A 23,756-nucleotide genomic window follows, 5' to 3' on the forward strand; every position below is an offset into this window, starting at 1 on the left:
GGTCCTGATTTGGGCCTCAGTCCTGTTGAGTAGAAGAGCATAAACTGAGCCAGCCAAGCATCCTAATAGCAGTAGAAGCTCTTAGTCTTAACTCAAAGGCACAGCTACAGGCACAGCTACAGGCTTCAGCTACAGGCACAGCTACAGGCACAGCTACAGGCAGAGCTACAGGCTTCAGCTACAGGCACAGCTACAGGCTACAGCTACAGGCACAGCTACAGGCTTCAGCTACAGGCTACAGCTACAGGCTACAGCTACAGGCTACAGCTACAGGCTACAGCTCTCTCTCTAGGCCCCTCTGCATTCTTCAGCCCCTCAACTGCAAGTCCACAGACACATGACAATGATCAGTTACATAAACTCCATGATGTCAACCAGACTGACTATAAAATGTTTTAACACATAAGCCTAGGAGTTAGTCTCTAAACACACTCTGGGCAGACAAAATACAAACGCTGCAAAAATGCACTTTTAAAAATATATAGCTTCCTTATAAAACATGTAAGTGTTAAAAATGTAGAAAAGGTGTAGCAAATCTATACAGAAGTCAAGGCAAGAAGGTTATTTTCCTCGCTGTGTATTTGATTGAATAGTGCCCTAAATCAACTGTGAAGGTGTTTTCATCCCTCGGAAGACAGACACTTTTCCTTTAGCGGAGGGATTTCTTCGTTTGTTTTGACAACATATTGCAGCTAGCAGTCACTCTTCACTCCGACTGCTTTTTAAAAAGGCTCCTGTGAAAGGTCCCAGTCACTCTTCACTCCGGCTGCTTTTTAAAAAGGCTCCTGTGAAAGGTCCCAGTCACTCTTCACTCCGGCTGCTTTTTAAAAAGGCTCCTGTGAAAGGTCCCAGTCACTCTTCACTCCGGCTGCTTTTTAAAAAGGCTCCTGTGAAAGGTCCCAGTCACTCTTCACTCCGGCTGCTTTTTAAAAAGGCTCCTGTGAAAGGTCCCAGTCACTCTTCACTCCGGCTGCTTTTTAAAAAGGCTCCTGTGAAAGGTCCCAGTCACTCTTCACTCCGGCTGCTTTTTAAAAAGGCTCCTGTGAAAGGTCCCAGTCACTCTTCACTCCGACTGCTTTTTAAAAAGGCTCCTGTGAAAGGTCCCAGTCACTCTTCACTCCGGCTGCTTTTTAAAAAGGCTCCTGTGAAAGGTCCCAGTCACTCTTCACTCCGACTGCTTTTTAAAAAGGCTCCTGTGAAAGGTCCCAGTCACTCTTCACTCCGACTGCTTTTTAAAAAGGCTCCTGTGAAAGGTCCCAGTCACTCTTCACTCCGGCTGCTTTTTAAAAAGGCTCCTGTGAAAGGTCCCAGTCACTCTTCACTCCGACTGCTTTTTAAAAAGGCTCCTGTGAAAGGTCCCAGTCACTCTTCACTCCGGCTGCTTTTTAAAAAGGCTCCTGTGAAAGGTCCCAGTCACTCTTCACTCCGACTGCTTTTTAAAAAGGGTCCTGTGAAAGGTCCCAGTCACTCTTCACTCCGACTGCTTTTTAAAAAGGCTCCTGTGAAAGGTCCCAGTCACTCTTCACTCCGGCTGCTTTTTAAAAAGGCTCCTGTGAAAGGTCCCAGTCACTCTTCACTCCGACTGCTTTTTAAAAAGGCTCCTGTGAAAGGTCCCAGTCACTCTTCACTCCGGCTGCTTTTTAAAAAGGCTCCTGTGAAAGGTCCCAGTCACTCTTCACTCCGACTGCTTTTTAAAAAGGCTCCTGTGAAAGGTCCCAGTCACTCTTCACTCCGGCTGCTTTTTAAAAAGGCTCCTGTGAAAGGTCCCAGTCACTCTTCACTCCGGCTGCTTTTTAAAAAGGCTCCTGTGAAAGGTCCCAGTCACTCTTCACTCCGGCTGCTTTTTAAAAAGGCTCCTGTGAAAGGTCCCAGTCACTCTTCACTCCGACTGCTTTTTAAAAAGGCTCCTGTGAAAGGTCCCAGTCACTCTTCACTCCGGCTGCTTTTTAAAAAGGCTCCTGTGAAAGGTCCCAGTCACTCTTCACTCCGACTGCTTTTTAAAAAGGCTCCTGTGAAAGGTCCCAGTCTTCTTCATAGAAGACAGAGGAGAGGAGTTATAAAAACGCAGGCGATTGTGTAAATCCCCAAATTTGACACATTTAGGCATCAATGATTCATCTGGCAGATCATTTATTTAGAACGCATCAAATCTCTATTTTAGAATTAAAAATTCTGTCTGGGCACCTGGCATCAGCACCAGCATCTTCGCCAGCATCAGCATTAGCATCTTCGCCAGCATCAGCATCAGCACCAGCACCAGCATCCTAAGGTTCTGGGATAATTGCTGGGAAGCCATTGAAGCTGAAAATACTCAAGCCCCATTGGTGAACCCAGCGGAGGCTCAGGGCCCTGATTCGCTAGCCCAGGACAGAGGTTGATCGGTTGGTTAGTGTTTAATTAAATCTGTTCTGATCATGCCTTCACTGCAGCACTCTGATCCTCACTGACACCCACACGGGATAAACTAAACAGAGAAATAAAATACAAAACCTTTTCACTTGTTGTTGTATTGCTGTGGTTCTAAATTGACTGAAGGCATTATCCTGTTTATCTCTTTCCCTTAGCTAGGCTTAGACCCACTCACAGATCTGTAATCCATCCATCCATCCATTCCCATCTATAAGTCTACTCAGTTCAGGGTACCCTGTCCGTTCCTATCTATCTATCTATCTATCTATCTATCTATAAGTCTACTCAGTTCAGGGTACCCTGTCCGTTCCGATCTATCTATCTATCTATCTATCTATCTATCTATCTATAAGTCTACTCAGTTCAGGGTACCCTGTCCGTTCCTATCTATCTATCTATCTATCTATCTATAAGTCTACTCAGTTCAGGGTACCCTGTCCGTTCCGATCTATCTATCTATCTATCTATCTATCTATCTATAAGTCTACTCAGCTCAGGGTACCCTGTCCGTTCCTATCTATCTATCTATCTATCTATCTATCTATCTATCTATCTATAAGTCTACTCAGTTCAGGGTACCCTGTCCGTTCCTATCTATCTATCTATCTATCTATCTATCTATAAGTCTACTCAGTTCAGGGTACCCTGTCCGTTCCGATCTATCTATCTATCTATCTATCTATCTATCTATCTATAAGTCTACTCAGTTCAGGGTACCCTGTCCGTTCCTATCTATCTATCTATCTATCTATCTATCTATCTATCTATCTATAAGTCTACTCAGTTCAGGGTACCCTGTCCGTTCCGATCTATCTATAAGTCTACTCAGTTCAGGGTATCCTATCTATCTATAAGTCTACTCAGTTCAGGGTACCCTGTCCGTTCCGATCTATCTATCTATCTATCTATCTATCTATCTATCTATCTATCTATCTATCTAGAAGTCTACTCAGCTCAGGGTATCCTGTCCGTTCCTATCTATCTATAAGTCTACTCAGCTCAGGGTATCCTGTCCATTCCTATCTATAAGTCTACTCAGCTTAGGGTATCCTGTCCGTTCCTATCTATCTATAAGTCTACTCAGCTCAGGGTACCCTGTCCGTTCCTATCTATCTATCTATCTATCTATCTATCTATAAGTCTACTCAGTTCAGGGTACCCTGTCCGTTCCGATCTATCTATAAGTCTACTCAGTTCAGGGTATCCTATCTATCTATAAGTCTACTCAGCTCAGGGTACCCTGTCCGTTTCGATCTATCTATCTATCTATCTATCTATAAGTCTACTCAGCTCAGGGTATCCTGTCCGTTCCTATCTATCTATAAGTCTACTCAGCTCAGGGTATCCTGTCCGTTCCTATCAATTCAATTCAAGGGCTTTACTGGCATGGGAAACATGTGTTAACATTGCCAAAGCAAGTGAGGTAGATAATATATAAAGTGAATATATAAAGTGAAATAAACAAATATTAACAGTAAACATTACACATACAGAAGTTTCAAAACAATAAAGACATTACAAATGTCATATTATATATATACAGTGTTTTAACAATGTACCATCTATAAGTCTACTCAGCTCAGGGTACCCTGTCCGTTCCTATCTATAAGTCTACTCAGCTCAGGGTATCCTGTCCGTTCCTATCTATCTATAAGTCTACTCAGCTCAGGGTATCCTGTCCGTTCCTATCTATCTATCTATCTATAAGTCTACTCAGCTCAGGGTATCCTGTCCATTCCTATCTATCTATCTATCTATCTATAAGTCTACTCAGTTCAGGGTACCCTGTCCGTTCCTATCAATCTACCTACCTATCTATAAGTCTACTCAGTTCAGGGTATCCTGTCCGTTCCTATCTATAAGTCTACTCAGTTCAGGGTATCCTGTCCGTTCCTATCTATCTATCTATCTATCTATAAGTCTACTCAGTTCAGGGTATCCTGTCCGTTCCTATCTATCTATAAGTCTACTCAGTTCAGGGTACCCTGTCCGTTCCTATCTATCTATAAGTCTACTCAACTCAGGGTATCCTGTCCGTTCCTATCTATAAGTCTACTCAGCAGACTCTCTTATCCAGAGAGACTTACAGTAGTGAGTAATTTACCAGACTCTCTTATCCAGAATGACTTAACAGTAGTGAGTCATTTAACAGACTCTCTTATTCCGTCTATGGGAATCGAACCCACAACCCTGCCGTTGCAAGTGCCATGCTCTGCCACCTGAGCCCCACGGAACTACCTGTAACTGTCAGCGTGTGTTTGTATATATATATATATATATATATATATATATATATATATATATATATATATATATATATATATATATATATATATTTATTTATTTATATATATAGGGGGTGTTAGACACATCTCCACAATAATAAATTATCTACTATATTCTGGATTGCTCCGGTCTCATCCGTTACGCTGAAGGACAGAGTGTTAAAGCTGATGATATACCGGCAATTTTTGGGCCAATATTGCCAGCAATGGTTTACTGCAACAGGGTGGGGTATGAGACACTAGAGAGCATCGATGTGGCAATGAGAAACATGGACATGAATAGTAGATTTCATAGGAAGCGTAGATCAATTAAAAACTTAATGTCCTAATTTATTTCCTCATCTCCTATAGCTTGTTAGCTATAGCCTGTTGACTGCCACATCTGTCCTGACATGTAGGCTTGCCATAACAAAGAGGTTGAATACTTATTGACTCAAGACATTTCAGCTTTTCATTTTGTATTTATTTATAAACATTTACAAAAACATAATTCCACTTTGACATTATGAGGTATTGTGTGTAGAGGCCAGTGACAAAATAAATATTGTATTGAATCCATTTTAAATTCAGGCTGTAACACAACAAAATGTGAATAAAATCGAGGGGTGTGAATAACTTCTGAAGGTACTGTATATATGTATATATGTATATATATATGTATATATGTGTATATGTGTATATATGTGTATATATGTGTATATATATATGTATATATGTATATATGTATGTATATGTGTATATATGTATATATGTATATATGTATATATGGAAGTAGTTTAGTGCCCCCAAAAAGGGTTAAATATGGGTTAAATATATATATACACAGTATATATAATTTTAGGACAGACACTTTAAAATAAACTTTCTTTTGATGTATTATTTGATTATCAAATAGCTAAATGTTTAGTATGGATCCTCTGGGAGGGGTTACATACATCCAAGTATGGTGTTTTCCCTTTTAAAAAAAACTATGTTTGGACTGTTTCAGTATTTTTCTTCAAGTACTTGAGTACTCAAAAAAAAACAAGAAGCAGCTATTTTTTAGAACAACACTAGAGAAAATACATTGTGCCTTTTATCTACACTACCGGTCAAAATCGTCAAAAATAAAGAAAAACCCATGAATGAGTAGGTGTTTTAAAACTTTTGACCGATACTGTATATTCCAAAAGTGAGCAACAATGCCTAATTTATCATAAACATTACAGATAACGATTCCTAATTACCTCATATATATATATTTTTTTTTTTCAATTTAAAAAAAGTGCCTTTTAAGATAAATTTATTGAAAATGTAATAACAATCGATAGTATTATATATGTGTTTATTGTATATATGGTTATATTATATCGTGGAACACACTCTTCAAAAGGTTAAAAACCTCAGCAGTGTGGCCCTGGCTGTGCAACGTCATAGCCTTGTTTTGTTAATGTAGCAGACAAGATACTCTTATTTCCCCGAGCCCTTATCACAGTCAAGACAACTATTTTATTTGATAGTGAAAAGTTGATGTAATACAGTGCCTTGCGAAAGTATTCGGCCCCCTTGAACTTTGCGACCTTTTGCCACATTTCAGGCTTCAAACATAAAGATATAAAACTGTATTTTTTTGTGAAGAATCAACAACAAGTGGGACACAATCATGAAGTGGAACGACATTTATTGGATATTTCAAACTTTTTTAACAAATCAACAACTGAAAAATTATTCAGCCCCCTTAAGTTAATACTTTGTAGCGCCACCTTTTGCTGCGATTACAGACGTAAGTCGCTTGGGGTATGTCTCTATCAGTTTTGCACATCGAGAGACTGACATTTTTTCCCATTCCTCCTTGCAAAACAGCTCGAGCTCAGTGAGGTTGGATGGAGAGCATTTGTGAACAGCAGTTTTCAGTTCTTTCCACAGATTCTCGATTGGATTCAGGTCTGGACTTTGACTTGGCCATTCTAACACCTGGATATGTTTATTTTTGAACCATTCCATTGTAGATTTTGCTTTATGTTTTGGATCATTGTCTTGTTGGAAGACAAATCTCCATCCCAGTCTCAGGTCTTTTGCAGACTCCATCAGGTTTTCTTCCAGAATGGTCCTGTATTTGGCTCCATCCATCTTCCCATCAATTTTAACCATCTTCCCTGTCCCTGCTGAAGAAAAGCAGGCCCAAACCATGATGCTGCCACCATCATGTTTGACAGTGGGGATGGTGTGTTCAGCTGTGTTGCTTTTACGCCAAACATAACGTTTTGCATTGTTGCCAAAAAGTTCAATTTTGGTTTCATCTGACCAGAGCACCTTCTTCCACATGTTTGGTGTGTCTCCCAGGTGGCTTGTGGCAAACTTTAAACGACACTTTTTATGGATATATTTAAGAAATGGCTTTCTTCTTGCCACTCTTCCATAAAGGCCAGATTTGTGCAATATACGACTGATTGTTGTCCTATGGACAGAGTCTCCCACCTCAGCTGTAGATCTCTGCAGTTCATCCAGAGTGATTATGGGCCTCTTGGCTGCATCTCTGATCAGTCTTCTCCTTGTATGAGCTGAAAGTTTAGAGGGACAGCCAGGTCTTGGTAGATTTGCAGTGGTCTGATACTCCTTCCATTTCAATATTATCGCTTGCACAGTGCTCCTTGGGATGTTTGAAGCTTGGGAAATCTTTTTGTATCCAAATCCGGCTTTAAACTTCTTCACAACAGTATCTCGGACCTGCCTGGTGTGTTCCTTGTTCTTCATGATGCTCTCTGCGCTTTTAACGGACCTCTGAGACTATCACAGTGCAGGTGCATTTATACGGAGACTTGATTACACACAGATGGATTGTATTTATCATCATTAGTCATTTAGGTCAACACTGAATCATTCAGAGATCCTCACTGAACTTCTGGAGAGAGTTTGCTGCACTGAAAGTAAAGGGGCTGAATAATTTTGCACGCCCAATTTTTCAGTTTTTGATTTGTTAAAAAAGTTTGAAATATCCAATAAATGTCGTTCCACTTCATGATTATGTCCCACTTGTTGTTGATTCTTCACAAAAAAATACAGTTTTATATCTTTATGTTTGAAGCCTGAAATGTGGCAAAAGGTCGCAAAGTTCAAGGGGGCCGAATACTTTCGCAAGGCACTGTATAACAGAATAAAAGACAACAGAACAGAGAGAAGAAATTCTTCCCCAGAAGAGGACTGGCCACCCCTCATAGCCTGGTTCCTCTCTAGGTTTCTTCCTAGGTTCTGGCCTTTCTAGGGAGTTTTTCCTAGCCACCGTGCTTCTACACCTGCATTGCTTGCTGTTTTGGGGGTTTTAGGCTGGGTTTCTGCACAGCACTTTGAGATATCAGCTGATGTACGAAGGACGACATAAATACATTTGAACAGAGAGAAGAGATGCGTATCTCACGACTGGAACAGTTAATCTCACAGAGGGATCATTTGAAACGGGCCTCAATATGTTGAGTTGAAAAACACATTTTTTTTTCAGGCAGGGTTACAAACCAAAAATCTGTCTTCTTTTTCGATATACAGACGTTCAATTTAGTTTATTTTGGCTTTTTCTAAATGGAGGAAAAAATCCTGCCTGTTTCTAAAATGTCACTTCTTAACCTGTAACAGTCTGGGGGGGGGGTCTACTAAGCTATATGGAATTGTTTTAAGGGGGAGTCTACTAAGCTATATGGAATTGTTTTAAGGGGGGGTCTACTAAGCTATATGGAATTGTTTTAAGGGGGGGTCTACTAAGCTATATGGCATTGTTTTAAGGGGGGGGTCTACTACGCTATATGGAATTGTTTTAAGGGGGGTCTACTAAGCTATATGGAATTGTTTTAAGGGGGGTCTACTAAGCTATATGGAATTGTTTTAAGGGGGGGTCTACTAAGCTATATGGAATTGTTTTAAGGGGGGGGTCTACTAAGCTATATGGAATTGTTTTAAGAAATTCATAACAAGGATCCTTTAGCCTGTTGATTTGGAGACCCCTAGAAATGTCAAAAACATTTAGAAAAACTAACTGATGAAAAAATATGTTGGGCCTTACTTCTATTAGCCCATAGAAACACATTGAATAACAGATAGTCCTTACTGCTATTAGCCCATAGAAACACACTGAATAACAGATAGTCCTTACTGCTATTAGCCCATAGAAACACACTGAATAACAAATTCACTACATGGAACAACAGATAGTCCCCCCCCTCAAAAAGATGTAAAAGGAACTTTGTTCTGAAGTGTCTGTCCTATATCTAAATATATAATAAATATCAGGAAACATTTGAGATATATATATATATATTTATTTATATATAGTGTACATATATATTTTTTACCTGTATTTAACCCCTTTATTTTTGGCATTAAACAGTCTCCAAATATACTGTACTTCCATACAATCTTTCAACCAGTAGCGGGGGACCTTCAGACGAAGTCCTGTGAGGTCTGTGGGTGTTCTAGAGCAAAACAACCGACATGTACGTGTTCGTCAGGGTCTCACCTTTCCACAGAGGGGTGTCATCGTGTCATACTGTTCGGACGCTTACAGAGGTGAAGTTGGCAGATCGGCTGTAGCGACCTCAGACGGAACAAAACCCTCGTGTTAGGGAGATCCTCATCTTTCCACAGAGGGGTCATAATAGTTTTTTAGGCCAAACCGTTCGGACGCTACAGACGAATTGGATAAGAATAACCATTTTAGGGATGGTCTCATGGTCTGACAAACTCAGCTCTGTCAGATGTGGAATTGGTGGATATTGACGCATCTAATGTCTAAAAAAACAGATACCTCTTGGTTAAACTGGCACATTTTGATGGGGAGTTTTGCTAATTAGATTTCTGCAGAGGCGCGGGCATCAACTCTAGGTTAAACACCAAATAGACCAAGGGGGATATTCATACAGAGTCTCAGAGTGCTGATTTAGGGTCAGTTTTAGGTCACTATATATATATATATATGAGAGACAGAGACAGAGACAGAGAGAAACATGCAGAGATACAGAGATACAGAGAGAGAGAGAGAGAGCGCAAATAAAAGACTAACACGTCTCATTGAGATATCAGCCCATATCTGACTATCCCAACGTGACTGAGGCCCTGGAGCATCTTGTTTCTGTTTCAGATGACCAGTGAGATGGAATATAGCCGCAACACAGAGAGAGCAGAGAGAGACATGCCCTAAAAAACAAATACTTTCAGGCATCTGTCATCTTGCTGCACCATGAGCTGCACCGGACTGAAACATCTAATCATACAGTAATATAGAATTACAATCAGGCCACAGTGACGAGAGGAGAGGAGAGGAGAGGAGAGGAGAGGAGAGGAGAGGAGAGGAGAGGAGAGGAGAGGAAAGGAGAGGCACTGTGTGAGTCAAAAGAGGAAGTAGGACTATTGGGGTGGTTTTTGGAACAATTCATATTCAGAAAAATAGACTGAGTCTCTGTCTCCCTCCCTCCCTTCCCTCCCTGAGAGAAGCAGAAGTTCATTTGAGTAATAAAAAGCAGAGCTTGGTTGAGGACCAACTGTTTAATGCTGTTCACTCAGCAGATAACAACTAACCCATCTGTCTCCACACACGACGACAACGTCTTCTATTCGTCATCACACAGAGGAACAGACCCCTTACTATACTTCACTCTATCTGTGTCTATGGCTGTGTCACGAATGGCTCCTTATTCCCTCACTGATGTTATCTGTAGTGATGTCTCTAGCACTGAGATGCAGTGCCTTAGACCGCTGCGCCACTCAGGAGCCCTTAAAATGCTTTACTTTTGACCAGAGCCCTATTAGCCCTATGAGAGTCATATGAGCACTATGAGAGTCATATGAGCCCGATGAGAGTCCTATGAGAGTCCTATGAGCACTATGAGTCCTATGAGAGTCATATGAGCACTATGAGAGTCCTATGAGCACAATGAGAGTCATATGAGCCCGATGAGAGTCCTATGAGAGTCCTATGAGCACTATGAGAGTCATATGAGTCCTATGAGAGTCCTATGGGCCCTATGAGAGTCCTATGAGCCCTATGGGAGTCTTATGAGCCCTATGGGAGTCCTATGAGCCCTATGGGAGTCCTATGAGCCCTATGGGAGTCCTATGAGACCTATGAGCCCTATGAGACCTATGAGTACTATGAGACCTATGAGTACTATGAGACCTATGAGCCCTTTGGGAGTCCTATGAGCCCTTTGGGAGTCCTATGAGACCTATGAGCCCTATGAGTACTATGAGTCCTATGAGCCCAATGGGAGTCCTATGAGTACTATGAGTCCTATGAGCCCTATGGGAGTCCTATGAGACCTATGAGCCCTATGAGTACTATGAGTCCTATGAGACCTATGAGCCCTTTGGGAGTCCTATGAATCCTATGGGAGTCCTATGAGACCTATGAGCCCTATGAGTACTATGAGTCCTATGAGACCTATGAGCCCTTTGGGAGTCCTATGAATCCTATGGGAGTCCTATGAGACCTATGGGCCCTGGTCAAAAGTAGTGCCCTACATCGGGAATATAGTTCTATTTGTGTCTGTAAACAAACACATCCACCTGGAGGTACGGAGCGATTCAACGCTCCAGATTACTGTCTGGTTATCTCTGGATATTCCCCAGGCCGTAATGACGCTTGGTTACCTACAGTACCTTCAAATAGGGATTCAAGCAGGAGAAAGTCTGGTAGTAAACCACTACGAGGCTGCAGGGCCTTCATTATGAAGAGGATTTGTTCTGGGTTGATGAATCGTAATGCCAGATCAATCACAGAGAGTGAAAAGTAATTATGAATCTGAGGTCTAAGTGCACAGTGTTGGTTACAGGGCATATTAAACTAGATACAGCTTCTCTGTCTGTCCTGTCCTCTGCTGTTCCTGCCTGGTAGAGATGGGGTGTTGGTCTCCCAAACAAGCCATGACTAAAAACACCCCTGAGACTATCTGGCTGTTTAATCAATTAGAGCCAGAAGCATCTAGTGCTATCAGAACATGTTAGATGTGGCTGGTAGAAGAGAGCAGGAGCACTCACCCTCTCTCTGTCTCTCTCTCTCTCTGCCTCCCTGCCTCTCCCTCTCTGCCTCTCCCTCTCTGCCTCTCCCTCTCTGCCTCTCCCTCTCTGCCTCTCCCTCTCTGCCTCTCCCTCTCTGCCTCTCCCTCTCTGCCTCGCCCTCTCTGCCTCGCCCTCTCTGCCTCTCTCTCAATTCATTTCAATTCAAGGGGCTTTATTACCATGGGAAACGTGTTAACATTGCCAAAGCAAGTGAGGTAGATAATATACAAAAGTGAAATAAACAAAAATGATACAGTTAACACTCACAGAAGTTCCAAAATAATAAAGACATTACAAATGTCATATTATGTCTATATACAGTGTTGTAACGATGTACAAATAGTTAAAGTGCAAAAGGAAAAATAAATTAGCATAAATATGGGTTGTATTTACAATGGTGTTTGTCTCTCCCTCTCTCTCCTCCTCTCTCCCTCTCCATCTTTTCCTCTCTCTCTCCCTCCCTCCCTCCTCCTCTCTTCCTCTCCATCTCCTCCTCTCTCCCTCTCCTCCTCTCTCCCTCTCCATCTTTTCCTGTCTCCCTCACTCCCGACTCTTACTAAACTGAAACAATAGCTAACAAGTGGTTAAATATTGAGAAACAGATATGAATGAATATGAATTGTATAACTAGTGTAGCTATCGATGATGTATGTGATGTTATTATGACAGTATGTGTATGCCTGCTGTATCCTAGTCTTATCTCTCCTTATTTAGAAACAATTACCCAGAATACATCCACATGTCTCCTAAGTCACCATCTCTACATCTGCTAGACATATTCATATATTATAACATCTCTAATATAATAAAGCAAGTGTATCAATTTGCACATCCGGGTCTGCGTCCCAAACCCTAAAAATACAGTAGTGTACTATCTAGGGAATAGGGTGCGTTTGACACGCACCGTGGCTCTGACAGGGCTGATGGTAGTATTCATGGATTCATCTTTGTACCTAATATTATGACTGCTCCTCTATGTGCGTAGCCATCCTCAACAACTACACTCTAATGTAACGAATTGAGGATGTATCATCTGAGAGGCCAGAGAAGAGAAGAGGGGTGGGGAGAGGAGAGGAGAGGAGAGGAGAGGAGAGGAGAGGAGAGGAGAGGAGAGGAGAGGAGAGGAGAGGAGAGGAGAGGAGAGGAGAGGAGAGGAGAGGAGAGGAGAGGAGAGGAGAGGAGAGGAGGAATATGACTTACCAGATTCTTCAATGCAGAGAGAGAGGAGAGAGGCCAGACAGTCACAGTCACTACAGGATAACAGAGGGGCCAATCACAGGGTCAGACACCTTGGCAGACAGACAGAGAGACAGTCAGACAGTCACTCAGTCAAATAAACAGTCAATAAGATAAACTGTCAGATAAACAGTCAGTCAGTCAGACAGTCATTCAGAAAAACAGTCAGTCAGCCAGTTAGATAAATAGTCAGTCAGATAAACAGTCAGTCAGATAAACAGTCAGTCAGACAGTGAGATAAATAGTCAGTCAGATAAACAGACAGTCAGTCAGTCAGATAAAAAATCAGTCAGACAGTCAGTCAGATAAACAAAAAGTCAGATAAACAGTCAGTCAGACAGTTAGATAAACAGACAGTCAGTCAGTGAGATAAATAGTCAGTCAGATAAACAGACAGTCAGTCAGTCAGATAAAAAATCAGTCAGACAGTCAGTCAGATAAACAGTCAGTCAGATAAAGTCAGTCAGATAAACAGTCAGTCAGATAAACAGTCAGTCAGTCAGTGAGATAAATAGTCAGTCAGATAAACAGTCAGTCAGTCAGAAAAAAATCTGTCAGACAGTCAGTCAGTCAGATAAACAGTCAGATAAACACAAACTGATTTAGAAAGCCTGTTATTAAAATAAAAATATAAAAACACACACATATATTTGCATCTTGAAATCGTCACAGAAGATGACATTACTTGCAACAGAACCTATAATTTCTATTACTGAAAGTTTCAATTCAAATCAAATACTTTTGAGTGCAATGGAAAGGATATAATTGAGGAGGTAGTGTATTTCCGGTGCTGTTTGTCTACGTGTGCCCTATATATCCTGTGTAGAAAGTAACTTAATAAATAAATATGATATTATAATATAATCCAGGTGGGTAAGTATGGGGATAGGGTGGGGGGGGGGGGGGGGACTAGCTTAGTGTCTCCAGGGGCCTGGGATGGGTTCCCTCCCTGTTGAGGGGAACCTTTTGTTCTGTGATAAATTAACGTTGTCAGTTTCCCACGCTGCCATGTTGTCGGGTACTACTACAGGGAGCAGGAGACTCACTCAACAACAACGGTCTGTTTTCTTGTTTTCTTTCCATTTTAACTTTCATTTTTTGTTGTTGTTGTTGTGCATGCACACACACACACACACACACACACACACACACACAACAGTAACTCAGAACTTTCCAATTCTAGCAGCAAACATAACAGATGTAGCCTATGGACCCATCCCCCCCCCCCCTCCCAGAACAATGTCTTAGTATTGAGAGACTCAGAACAACTGTAATACCTATGGACCCATCCCCCCTCCCAGAACAATGTCTTAGTATTGAGAGACTCAGAACAACTGTAATACCTATGGACCCATCCCCCCTCCCAGAACAATGTCTTAGTATTGAGAGACTCAGAACAACTGTAATACCTATGGACCCATCCCCCCCCCCCCCTCCCAGAATAATGTCCTAGTATTGAGAGACTCAGAACAACTGTAATACCTATGGACCCATCCCCCCCCCCCCCCCCCCTCCCAGAATAATGTCCTAGTATTGAGAGACTCAGAACAACTGTAATACCTATGGACCCATCCCCCCCCCTCCCTCCCAGAACAATGTCCTAGTATTGAGAGACTCAGAACAACTGTAATACCTATGGACCCACCCCCCCCCCCCTCCCAGAACAATGTCCTAGTATTGAGAGACTCAGAACAACTGTAATACCTATGGACCCACCCCCCCCCCCCTCCCAGAACAATGTCCTAGTATTGAGAGACTCAGAACAACTGTAATACCTATGGACCCATCCCCCCCCCCCCTCCCAGAACAATGTCTTAGTATTGAGAGACTCAGAACAACTGTAATACCTATGGACCCATTCCCCCTCCCAGAACAATGTCTTAGTATTGAGAGACTCAGAACAACTGTAATACCTATGGACCCATCCCCCCCCCCCCCCTCCCAGAATAATGTCCTAGTATTGAGAGACTCAGAACAACTGTAATACCTATGGACCCATCCCCCCCCCCCCCCCCCCCTCCCAGAATAATGTCTTAGTATTGAGAGACTCAGAACAACTGTAATACCTATGGACCCATTCCCCCCCCCCCCCCCCCCAGAACAATGTCTTAGTATTGAGAGACTCAGAACAACTGTAATACCTATGGACCCATCCCCCCCCCCCCCCTCCCAGAATAATGTCTTAGTATTGAGAGACTCAGAACAACTGTAATACCTATGGACCCATTCCCCCCCCTCCCAGAACAATGTCTTAGTATTGAGAGACTCAGAACAACTGTAATACCTATGGACCCATCCCCCCCCCCCCTCCCAGAACAATGTCCTAGTATTGAGAGACTCAGAACAACTGTAATACCTATGGACCCATTCCTCCCCCCTCCCAGAACAATGTCCTAGTATTGAGAGACTCAGAACAACTGTAATACCTATGGACCCATTCCCCCCCCCCTCCCAGAACAATGTCTTAGTATTGAGAGACTCAGAACAACTGTAATACCTATGGACCCATTCCCCCCCCCCTCCCAGAACAATGTCTTAGTATTGAGAGACAACTGTAATACCTATGGACCCACCCCCCCCCCCCCTCCCAGAACAATGTCTTAGTATTGAGAGACAACTGTAATACCTATGGACCCACCCCCCCCCCCCCCCTCCCAGAACAATGTCCTAGTATTGAGAGACTCAGAACAACTGTAATACCTATGGACCCATCCCCCCCCCCCTCCCAGAACAATGTCCTAGTATTGAGAGACTCAGAACAACTGTAATACCTATGGACCCATCCCCCCCCCCCTCCCAGAACAATGTCCTAGTATTGAGAGACTCAGAACAACTGTAATACCTATGGACCCATTTCCCCCCCCCCCCCCCCCCCCCCCCCCCCCCCCCCCCCAGAACAATGTCTTAGTATTGAGAGACTCAGAACAACTGTAATACCTATGGACCCACCCCCCCCCCCCTCCCAGAACAATGTCCTAGTATTGAGAGACAACTGTAATACCTTGCATTTCTCCAAAACAGAAGTAAAAGTCATGACAATCTCTCACTACATGTCTATCTAGGTTCTCTACCTAACCCTATCTAGGTTCTCTACCTAACCCTATCTAGGTTCTCTACCTAACCCTATCTAGGTTCTCTACCTAACCCTATCTAGGTTCTCTACCTAACCCTATCTAGGTTCTCTACCTAACCCTATCTAGGTTCTCTACCTAACCCTATCTAGGTTCTCTACCTAACCCTATCTAGGTTCTCTACCTAACCCTATCTAGGTTCTCTACCTAACCCTATCTAGGTTCTCTACCTAACCCTATCTAGGTTCTCTACCTAACCCTATCTCTAGGTTCTCTACCTAACCCTATCTAGGTTCTCTACCTAACCCTATCTAGGTTCTCTACCTAACCCTATCTAGGTTCTCTACCTAACCCTATCTAGGTTCTCTACCTAACCCTATCTAGGTTCTCTACCTAACCCTAACCCTATCTAGGTTCTCTACCTAACCCTAACCCTATCTAGGTTCTCTACCTAACCCTAACCCTATCTAGGTTCTCTACCTAACCCTAACCCTATCTAGGTTCTCTACCTAACCCTAACCCTATCTAGGTTCTCTACCTAACCCTAACCCTATCTAGGTTCTCTACCTAACCCTAACCCTATCTAGGTTCTCTACCTAACCCTAACCCTATCTAGGTTCTCTACCTAACCCTAACCCTATCTAGGTTCTCTACCTAACCCTAACCCTATCTAGGTTCTCTACCTAACCCTAACCCTATCTAGGTTCTCTACCTAACCCTAACCCTATCTAGGTTCTCTACCTAACCCTAACCCTATCTAGGTTCTCTACCTAACCCTAACCCTATCTAGGTTCTCTACCTAACCCTAACCCTATCTAGGTTCTCTACCTAACCCTAACCCTATCTAGGTTCTCTACCTAACCCTAACCCTATCTAGGTCTCTAACCCTAACCCTAACCCTAACCCTATCTAGGTTATCTACCTATCCCTCACCCTTTCTAGGTTCTCTAACTAACCCTACACCTATCTAGGTTCTCTACCTAACCCTAACCCTATCTAGGTTCTCTACCTAACCCTAACCCTATCTAGGTTCTCTACCTAACCCTAACCCTATCTAGGTTCTCTACCTAACCCTAACCCTATCTAGGTTCTCTACCTAACCCTAACCCTATCTAGGTTCTCTACCTAACCCTAACCCTATCTAGGTTCTAACCCTAACCTAGGTTCTCTACCTGACCCTAACCCTATCTAGGTTCTCTAACCCTAACCCTATCTCTATCTACCTAACCCTAACCCTATCTAGGTTCTCTACCTAACCCTAACCCTATCTACCTAACCCTAACCCTATCTAGGTTCTCTACCTAACCCTAACCCTATCTAGGTTCTCTACCTAACCCTAACCCTATCTAGGTTCTCTACCTAACCCTAACCCTATCTAGGTTCTCTACCTAACCCTAACCCTATCTAGGTTCTCTACCTAACCCTAACCCTATCTAGGTTCTCTACCTAACCCTAACCCTATCTAGGTTCTCTACCTAACCCTAACCCTATCTAGGTTCTCTACCTAACCCTCTATCTACCTAACCCTAACCCTATCTAGGTTCTCTACCTGACCCTAACCCTATCTAGGTTCTCTACCTAACCCTAACCCTATCTAGGTTCTCTACCTGACCCTAACCCTATCTAGGTTCTCTACCTGACCCTAACCCTATCTAGGTTCTCTAACCCTAACCCTATCTAGGTTCTAACCCTATCCTAACCCTAACCCTATCTAGGTCTCTACCCTAACCCCTAGGTTCTCTACCTAACCCTAACCCTATCTACCTAACCCTAACCCTATCTAGGTTCTCTACCTAACCCTAACCCTATCTAGGTTCTCTACCTAACCCTAACCCTATCTAGGTTCTCTCTAACCCTACCCTATCTAGGTTCTCTACCTAACCCTAACCCTATCTAGGTTCTCTACCTAACCCTCTAGGTTCTCTACCTAACCCTAACCCTATCTGTTCTCTACCTAACCCTAACCCTATCTAGGTTCTCTACCTAACCCTAACCCTATCTAGGTTCTCTACCTGACCCTAACCCTATCTAGGTTCTCTACCTAACCCTAACCCTATCTTCTGACCCTACCCTATCTAGGACCCTAACCCTATCTAGGTTCTCTACCTAACCCTAACCCTATCTAGGTTCTCTACCTAACCCTAACCCTATCTAGGTTCTCTACCTAACCCTAACCCTATCTAGGTTCTCTACCTGACCCTAACCCTATCTAGGTTCTCTACCTAACCCTAACCCTATCTAGGTTCTCTACCTAACCCTAACCCTATCTAGGTTCTCTACCTAACCCTAACCCTATCTAGGTTCTCTACCTAACCCTAACCCTATCTAGGTTCTCTACCTAACCCTAACCCTATCTAGGTTCTCTACCTAACCCTAACCCTATCTAGGTTCTCTACCTGACCCTAACCCTATCTAGGTTCTCTACCTAACCCTAACCCTATCTAGGTTCTCTACCTAACCCTAACCCTATCTAGGTTCTCTACCTAACCCTAACCCTATCTAGGTTCTCTACCTAACCCTAACCCTATCTAGGTTCTCTACCTAACCCTAACCCTATCTAGGTTCTCTACCTAACCCTAACCCTATCTAGGTTCTCTACCTAACCCTAACCCTATCTAGGTTCTCTACCTGCCCAGAAAGGTTGCAGACAAATATCTCATTATTTGCTCTTTTTTTTTTTTTTTTCAGGAATTAAATTATTTTTGAGCGGTATATCTATTTATACTGACTGTCCTGAGCATTAATGTCGGTAGAATTCAAACTAGAATCATTTTATTGTGGCGAAGGGGGCAAATGTAATGTTTCCTGACTTTTCGAATTCAAATCAATATTGTGATCTGACCGTTTTACAGACCTATAGATGTATGAATGACTAGAAGACAGGTTTATGTTTCTTATTTATACAAATATTTTTAAAAAAGACTGTTCAAGTGGTCTCTGAGCAATAAAATGCAACCTCCCCTATCTTATCTAAGATCAGAAATTCAGATTATTTGGCAAAAGATACATTTGGATTCAATACATAGTGTGTATCTATGATAGTCAAATTCTTCACAAGCGCAATCTGTCTGTGTCCTAAAAAAGGAACATGATTCTCTTCTATAGTACACTTCCTTTTCACCAGAGCCCTATAGACCCCTGCTCAGAAGTAGTGCACTAAAAAGGGGATAGGGTGCTATTTGGGACACAAATCGCTAACTATTTTACTGGCCATACAAATAATTATTTCACGTATTTGCATATTTATCTGAGAGTGAAGAAGAGACTCACACTCTTCTCACACACACTCACACAGACAGACAGAGAGAAAGAGACAGTGTGGACATTATCTCAGAGAGACAGACAGACAGACAGACAGACAGACAGACAGACAGACACACAGACACACAGACACACAGAAGAGACAGTGTGGACACTCACTCAGACAGACAGACAGACAGACAGACAGTGTAGACATTTGGTTGGAAACTGAATGATGCAAATATTATTACCATCTCAGAAAGACAGAGAGAGACAGATATTATTACCATCTCAGAGAGACAGAGAGAGACAGATATTATTACCACCTCAGAGAGACAGAGAGAGACAGATATTATCACCACCTCAGAGAGACAGAGAGAGACAGATATTATCACCACCTCAGAGAGACAGAGAGAGACAGATATTATTACCATCTCAGAGAGACAGAGAGAGACAGATATTATTACCATCTCAGAGAGACAGAGAGAGACAGATATTATTACCATCTCAGAGAGACAGAGAGAGACAGATATTATTACCATCTCAGAGAGACAGAGAGAGACAGATATTATTACCATCTCAGAGAGACAGAGAGAGACAGATATTATTACCATCTCAGAGAGACAGAGAGAGACAGATATTATTACCATCTCAGAGAGACAGAGAGAGACAGATATTATTACCATCTCAGAGAGACAGAGAGAGACAGATATTATTACCATCTCAGAGAGACAGAGAGAGACAGATATTATTACCATCTCAGAGAGACAGAGAGAGACAGATATTATTACCATCTCAGAGAGACAGAGAGAGACAGATATTATTACCATCTCAGAGAGACAGAGAGAGACAGATATTATTACCATCTCAGAGAGACAGAGAGAGACAGATATTATTACCATCTCACTCACTCACACAGAAACACAGACAGACAGAGACAGACAGACAGACAGACAGAGACAGACAGAGACACGTGTGTACAGCGGTTACATCCAACTAACAGTTCATCATTATCATCAACAACGATAATTCTATTTTTACTTTGTAATGACAAAGCATCTTTAAAATAGGGGACTTCCAATTCAACAGTAATCCAAAGCAGAACTTATTGCAAACAATATTTAAATTCGACATTTGAATTTGTATAAAGTGGTTACATCCAACTAAACAGTTGTTCTGTCGTGTTTTATGGACGGCATTCATCATTGGCAATAAATATAATTCTATATTGACCATGTAATAACATAGAGTCACTAAGCAGGAGAGCTCAAATTCAACTCAGGAAAGATTTCAAAAAAACTAAAATGATAAAACAGTAACCTCAGATCGTGACGAACACTGTGATGACGAAGAGTGAACCAAGATATCATGGCGACTGATCTGAACAGAGAACAGGTGAAATTACAATCCATCCATCACACCTTTCCTCAAAATGATATTTTCCCTATATAGTGCACTACTTTAGACCAGAGCCTGCACCCTATTCCCTATGTAGTGCACTACATTAGACCAGAGCCCTATGGCACCCTATTCCCTATATAGTGCACTACTTTAGACCAGAGCCCTATTCCCCTATATAGTGCACTACTTTAGACCAGAGCCTGCACCCTATTCCCTATATAGTGCACTACTTTAGACCAGAGCCCTATTGCACCCTATTCCCTATATAGTGCACTACTTTAGACCAGAGCCCTATTCCCCTATATAGTGCACTACTTTAGACCAGAGCCTGCACCCTATTCCCTATGTAGTGCACTACTTTAGACCAGGACCCATAGGGAGTAGGGTGCCATTTTGGGACACACCAAAGCAACGACTACAACTTCAGACCTCTTCAGCTTCACGTCTCACTTATGTAATAATTTTAATAAATCGTTATAATTAGAATAACATTATACCGTACCAGGCGATTTCTTTCCAATGTAGCTACAGCCATGCGGGACCTCTATACCAGGCGATGTCAGCAGTACTTCTATACCAGGCGGTGTCAGCAGTACCTCTATACCAGGCGGTGTCAGCAGTACCTCTATACCAGGCGGTGTCAGCAGTACCTCTATACCAGGCGGTGTCAGCAATACCTCTATACCAAGCGGTGTCAGCAGTACCTCTATACCAGGCGGTGTCAGCAGTACCTCTATACCAGGCGGTGTCAGCAGTACCTCTATACCAGGCGATGTCAGCAGTACTTCTATACCAGGCGGTGTCAGCAGTACCTCTATACCAGGCGATGTCAGCAGTACTTCTATACCAGGCGGTGTCAGCAGTACCTCTATACCAGGCGGTGTCAGCAGTACCTCTATACCAGGCGGTGTCAGCAGGACCTCTATACCAGGCGGTGTCAGCAATACCTCTATACAAAGCGGTGTCAGCAGTACCTCTATACCAGGCGGTGTCAGCAGTACCTCTATACCAGGCGGTGTCAGCAGTACCTCTATACCAGGCGGTGTCAGCAGTACCTCTATACCAGGCGGTGTCAGCAGTACCTCTATACCAGGCGGTGTCAGCAGTACCTCTATACCAGGCAGTGTCAGAGGAAGGCCCAAAAAACAGACTCCAGTCACCAAAGTCAAAGACTGTTCTCTGGCACGGCAAGCAGTACCGGAGCGACAAGTGTAGGTCCAAAAATAACTGATTCTACCCCCAAGCCGTAAGACTGTTGAACAATTAATGAAATGGCCACCTGGACAATTTATATTGACCCCCCACCCCCTTGTTTTGTACAATGCTTCCACTTGCTGTTTATTATCTATGCATAGTAAATTCACACCTACCGAAATGCACAAATTACCTCAACTAAACAGTACACCCACACATTAACTCGGTACTGGTTCCCCCTGTATATAGCCTCCACATTGACTCGGTACCCCCTGTATATAGCCTCCACATTGACTCGGTACCGGTACCCCCTGTATATAGTCTCCACATTGACTCGGTACCGGTGCCCCCTGTATATAGCCTCCACATTGACTCTGTACCAGTACCCCCTGTATATAGCCTCCACATTGACTCTGTACCGGTACCCCCTGTATATAGCCTCCACATTGACTCGGTACCGGTGCCCCCTGTATATAGCCTCCACATTGACTCGGTACCGGTACCCCCTGTATATAGCCTCCACATTGACTCGATACCGGTGCCCCCTGTATATAGCCTCCACATTGACTCTGTACCGTAACACCCTGTATATAGCCTCCACATTGACTCTGTACCGGTGCCCCCTGTATATAGCCTCCACATTGACTCGGTACCGGTGCCCCCTGTATATAGCCTCCACATGGACTCTGTACCGGTACCCCCTGTATATAGCCTCCACATTGACTCGGTACCAGTACCCCCCTGTATATAGCCTCCACATTGACTCGGTACCGGTGCCCCCTGTATACAGCCTCCACATTGACTCTGTACCGGTGCCCCCTGTATATAGCCTCCACATTGACTATGTACCGGTACCCCCTGTATATAGCCTCCACATTGACTCTGTACCGGTGCCCCCTGTATATAGCCTCCACATTGACTCTGTACCATAACACCCTGTATATAGCCTCCACATTGACTCTGTACCGTAACACCCTGTATATAGCCTCCACATTGACTCTGTACTGGTACCCCCTGTATATAGCCTCCACATTGACTCTGTACCGGTACCCCCTGTATATAGCCTCCACATTGACTCTGTACAAGTACCCCCTGTATATAGCCTCCACATTGACTCTGTACTGGTACCCCCTGTATATAGCCTCCACATTGACTCGGTACCGTAACACCCTGTATATATCCTCCACATTGACTCTGTACCGGTACCCCCTGTATATAGCCTCCACATTGTTTCTGTACCGGTGCCCCCTGTATATAGCCTCCACATTGACTCGGTACCGGTGCCCCCTGTATATAGCCTCCACATTGACTCGGTACCGTAACACCCTGTATATAGCCTCCACATTGACTCGGTACCGGTGCCCCCTGTATATAGCCTCCACATTGACTCGGTACCGGTGCACCCTGTATATAGCCTCCACATTGACTCGGTACCGGTGCCCCCTGTATATAGCCTCCACATTGACTCGGTACCGTAACACCCTGTATATAGCCTCCACATTGACTCGGTACCGGTACCCCCTGTATATAGCCTCCACATTGACTCGGTACCGTAACACCCTGTATATAGCCTCCACATTGACTCGGTACCGGTACCCCCTGTATATAGCCTCCACATTGACTCGGTACCGTAACACCCTGTATGTAGCCTCCACATTGACTCGGTACCGGTGCCCCCTGTATATAGCCTCCCCATTGACTCGGTACCGTAACACCCTGTATATAGCCTCCACATTGACTCTGTACCCCCTGTATATAGCCTCCACGTTGACTCTGTACCGTAATACCCTGTATATAGCCTCCACATTGACTCTGTACCGTAATACCCTGTATATAGCCTCCACATTGACTCGGTACCGGTGCCCCCTGTATATAGCCTCCACATTGACTCTGTACCGGT

General features: G+C 43.3%; 1 protein-coding gene across 4 annotated transcripts in view; it reads right to left on the reverse strand.

The window, feature by feature from the left end:
• LOC139415803 (LIM domain containing preferred translocation partner in lipoma) overlaps positions 1-23,756 on the reverse strand; it is a 469,906-nt gene that overhangs the window by 389,758 nt on the left and 56,392 nt on the right. For 3 of the 4 annotated variants that reach the window (XM_071164099.1, XM_071164180.1, XM_071163951.1), the window contains one exon: positions 12,915-13,003. The exons of the other annotated variant lie outside the window; for it this stretch is intronic. The gene's annotated coding sequence lies outside the window, so the exon portion shown is untranslated. The remainder of the gene's footprint in view (positions 1-12,914; positions 13,004-23,756) is intronic. 4 annotated transcript variants of the gene reach the window in all.

The sequence above is a fragment of the Oncorhynchus clarkii genome, chromosome 1, assembly GCF_045791955.1.
Source record: "Oncorhynchus clarkii lewisi isolate Uvic-CL-2024 chromosome 1, UVic_Ocla_1.0, whole genome shotgun sequence".
Lineage (NCBI taxonomy): Eukaryota > Metazoa > Chordata > Actinopteri > Salmoniformes > Salmonidae > Oncorhynchus > Oncorhynchus clarkii.